The sequence below is a fragment of the Colobus angolensis genome, unplaced genomic scaffold (genome assembly GCF_000951035.1).
Source record: "Colobus angolensis palliatus isolate OR3802 unplaced genomic scaffold, Cang.pa_1.0 Scaffold36, whole genome shotgun sequence".
Taxonomy (NCBI): domain Eukaryota; kingdom Metazoa; phylum Chordata; class Mammalia; order Primates; family Cercopithecidae; genus Colobus; species Colobus angolensis.
In genome coordinates, this window is record NW_012116932.1 from 1,495,460 (window position 1) to 1,500,305 (window position 4,846).

Sequence of the window (4,846 nt, forward strand, 5' to 3'; positions counted from 1 at the left end):
AAAAAAGTGAAGTGCAGCCAGGTACAGTAGTTCACGCATGTAATCCCAGCACTTTGGGAGGCCAAAGTGGGAGGATTGCTTGAGCCCAAGGGTTCAAGACCAGCCTGGGCAACATAGCAAAACCCCATCTCTCCAAAAAAATATACAAAATTAGCTAAGCATGGTGGTGCTCACCTGTAGTCTTAGCTACTTGGGAGACTAAGGTGGGAGGATCCCCTGAGCCCTGGAGGTTGAGGCTGCAGGGAGCTGTGATTGCACCACTGCACTCCAGCCTGGGCAACAGGGCAAGACCCCATCTAAAAAAAAATTAAATAAATAAATAAATAAATAAAGACACTAGTCATATTGGATTTAGGGTCCACCCTAATCCAATGTGACCTCACATTAACTTAACTGATTACATCTGCAAAGACCCTGTTTCCAAATAATTCGTTCAGGAGAACTGAGGGTCAGGACTTCAACATACATATATATATTTTTTTGAGACAAGAGTCGCTCTGTCACCCAGGCTGGAGTGCAGTGGCACAATCTCGGCTCACTGAAAGCTCCGTCTCCCAGGTTCACGCCATTCTCCTGCCTCAGCCTTCTGAGTAGCTGGGACTAGAGGCACCCACCACTGCGCCTGACTAATTTTTTGTATTTTTGGTAGAGACAGGGTTTCACCATGGTCTCAATCTCCTGACCTTGTGATCCGCCCGCCTTGGCCTCCCAAAGTGCTGGGATTACAGGCGTGAGCCACTGTGCCTGGCCAATATATATATTTTTTGTGACAGTCTCGCTCTGTTGCCCAGGCCGGAGTGCAGTGGCACGATCTCCACTCACTGCAACCTCTGCCTCCTGGGTTCAAGTAATTCTTGTGCCTTAGCCTCCTGCACGCCACCACGCCCAGCTAATTTTTGTATTTTTGGTAGAGATGGGGTTTCACCATGTTGCCTAGGCTGGTCTCAAACTCCCGACCTCAAGCAATCTAGCCACCTCAGCCTCCCAAAATGCTGGGATTACAGGCATGAGCCACTACACTCAGCCTTCTGTTTTTTTGTTTTTTGTCTGTTTGTTTTTAATAGAGATAGGGTCTTGATATGTTGCCCAGACCAACCTCAAACTCCTGGCCTCAAGCAATCCTTCTGCCTCAGCCTCTCGAAATTCAAATTATAGCCTGGAAACAGGCATAAGCCACCGCACCAGAATCAACATATCTTTTTTCGTTTTTTTTTTTTTCAAGACAGAGTCTCACTCTGTCACCCAGGCTGGAGTGAAATGGTGCAATCTCAGCTCACTGCAACTTCTGCCTCCCAGGTTCAAGCGATTCTCTTGCCTCAGCCTCCTGAGTAGCTGAGACTACAGGCAAGTGCCACCACACCTGGCTAATTTTTGTATTTTTAATAGAGACAGGGTTTCGCCATGTTGGCCAGGCTGGTCTCCAACTCCTGACCTCTGGTGATCAGCCTGCCTTGGCCTCCCAAAGTGCTGAGATTACAGGCGTGAGCCACCGTGCCTGGTCGACAGCCCCATTTTACAGACAGAAAACTGATACCCAGGTACATGGATTCTCTGTGAGCAGATCACACAGCTGGTAAGAGGCAGAGCTGGTCTCAGTGGCTGCTGAACCCTTACGTGTATGTGACATGAAACACAGATGGTCATTTATGTATTCCAACAACCTTGCAAGGCAGAAAATACCTTCATGTTATAGATGAGGAAACGGAGGCAAGGAGCGAGTAAGCAACTTGCCTGAGGTCAGGTGGGTGCCAGAGCAGGGACGTGTGCCTCAGGAACTGACCATGGGACCCTCTGGGGGACCACGGGCTCCATCTCCTGGGCGGTGGAGTGATGGTCTCTTTCAGCACAAATGTTCCATAGCCACAGGGAGAAACAGGGACTGCAGCCTATTCCCCCAGGACTGGGCAAGGGAGAAGCCTTGACTGGTTAAGACCTTCCAGGTAGGCCAGGCGTGGTGGCTCACTCCTGTAATCCCAGCACTTTGAGAAGCTGAGGCAGGCAGATCACAAGGTCAGGAGTTCGAGACCGGCCTGGACAACATGAGACCTCCATCTCAAAAAAAAAGAAAAAAGACATTTCAGATGAGACTGCACATAGGCCCTGCTCTTGGCCCAGGCAGCAACTGCCATGCTCTGGGGACCTCAGTCAGCTTCTAGGTATTTCAGAGCCCGAGGATCCACCAGAGCCACTCTCACCACACAGGGGGTTATTAATGAATGCTAATTAATATCTGTGTTCACAGAGCCAGCCAGGCCCCTTGGCCTGGAGCATCCACAGGAGGAAAGTACAAGAACCCCCGCACCCTGCCAAGCAGCAGGGACTCTTCAGACACCCGAGGGCTGGTTTGCCCAGAGCCAGCTGGGAAGAACCATGGTGACCAGAAGGGGAAACTGAGGCACAGCTGAGCACCAACAGTCCTGGAGAGCTTTAAGAATGGTTGCCATCTGAGGCCAGGCACAGTGGTTCATGCCTGTAATCCCAGCACTTTGGGAGGCCAAGGCAGGCAGATCACTTGAGGTCAGGAGTTCGAGACTGTCAGGCCTCTGAGCCCTAGCTAAGCCATCATATCCCCTGTGACCTGCACGCATCATATCCCCTGTGAGTGACCTGCACGTAGACATCCAGATGGCCTGAAGCAACTGAAGAGCCACAAAAGAAGTGAAAATAGCCAGTTCCTGCCTTAACTGATGACATTCCACCATTGTGATTTGTTCTGGCCCAACCCTAACTGATCAATGTCTTTGTGACAATACACCCTCCCCGCCCTTGCGATAATCTACTTTGTGATATTCCCCCGCCCTTATGAATGTACTTTGTACGATACACCCTCCCCACCCTTGAGAAGGTACATTGCAATATTCTCCCCGCCCACCTCGAGAATGTACTTTGTACAATTCACCCCCTGCCTGCAAAAAGATTGGTCCTGGCCAGGCGCCGTGGCTCACGCCTGTAATTCCAGCACTTTGGGAGGCTGAGGCGGGTGGATCACGAGGTCAGGAGATGGAGACCATCCTGGCTAACACTGTGAAACCCCGTCTCTACTAAAAATACAAAAAATTAGCCAGGCTTGGTGGCGGGCGCCTGTAGTCCCAGCTACTCAGGAGGCTGAGGCAGGAGAATGGCGTGAACCCGTGAGGTGGAGCTTGCAGTGAGCCGAGATCGCACCACTGCACTCCAGGAAAAAAAAAAAATTGCTCCTAACTTGACCACCTATCCCAAACCTATAAGAACTAATGAAAATCCCACCACCCTTTGCTGACTGTCTTTTCAGACTCAGCCCGCCTGCACCCAGGTGATTAAAAAGCTTTATTGCTCACACAAATCCTGTTTGGTGGAGTGTCTTCACATGGACGCGTGTGACAGAGACCAGCCTGGTCAACATGGTGAAACCTTGTGTCTACCAAAAATACAAAAATTAGCCAGGCATGGTGGTGCGCACCTCTAATCCCAGCTACTTGGGAGGCTGAGGCAGGAGAATCTCTTGAACCCGGGAGGCAGGAGGCAGAGGTTGCAGTGAGCTGAGACTGTGCCACTGCACTCCAGTCTGGGCAACAGAGTGATACCCTGCTCCGTCCCCTTCCCACACAAGAATGGTTGCCATTTAAAAGGAACAAAGAAATGGGTGTTGGAGACCCCAGAGCCATCAGCTTCCACAAGAGCTCTGGACCTCACCCCAGCCTCAGCTTCCTCATCAGTAAATGAGAACATGAATTTCTTTCCTTATATGTAGTAGGCATAAGAACTCATTAAGTATTTGTGCATGTGAAATGCTTTGCAGGTAATCAGTTTCCAATAGGTGTTAACTCCCTTTCCCTGACTGTGCCTCAGTTTCCCTCTTGGGCATACAAGAAGCCGGCAGGGCTTTGAGGCTACCCTCTGGGAGGACTTCAGGCATGGTGCCTTGACTTAGACCTCGGGGCAAGTATGAAAAATCACTTCTGATTGGCCTCATTAATAACACAGTTGCTAATGTGGCAGTAAGACAGTTCCCTAGCCCCTGATTAAAAACAGAAGTTTCCCCCACATTCATGGAGACGGAGCAGAAGGGAAAACAAAGACAAGCACACTTGTGCCAGATAAATACAGACGCAAACACATGCACGGCAGATAAACACACACTGGCACACCAAATATACACACAGCCGGCTGCAGACATCCGGGTGCGCTCGCACAGCCCAAAGAGACCCCCAGAAAGAGCCGCCCTAAATGGAAGAGAAACTGCTGTAGAGATGTCCTGCTGGACCCTGGCCACATCTGGGACCTGATCACTTCAGTGTACTTGAACAGGAGACAGAAGTGGGGGAAATTAACATCCCTGGGAGCAGCCCTGAGCCAGAGATGGAATGAGTTGGTGGATAAATACCCCAGCTCCCTCCCCAGCAGATGCCTAATCCACAGTCTCCCAGAGATCCCTGGAGGGGTCAGGCTCCAGTTTTCCACAGTGACAACCTGTCTGATATCCCTTGTCATCTCTCTTCTCCCCTCCCCAAGTTTCCTGTGTTCATTTCCCAAATAAACCACTTGCCCTCCAACCCTGTATCCGGGTCTGTTTCTGACCTGTGTGTGCACCTCCCAGAAGTATATACAGCTATGGATCTCAATGAGGGTGACTCCGTCCCCCAGGAGACATTTGGCAATGTCTGAAGGTATTTCTGGCTGTAAAATTGGGGCAGGGGGCCGGACACAGTGACTCACACTTGTAATCCCAGCACTTGGGAGACCAAAGTGGGCAGATCACTTGAGGTGAGGAGTTTGAGACCAGCATGGCCAACATGGAGAAAACCCCGTCTCTACTGAAAATACAAAAATTAACCAGATGTGGTGGTGAGTGCCTGTAATCCCAGCT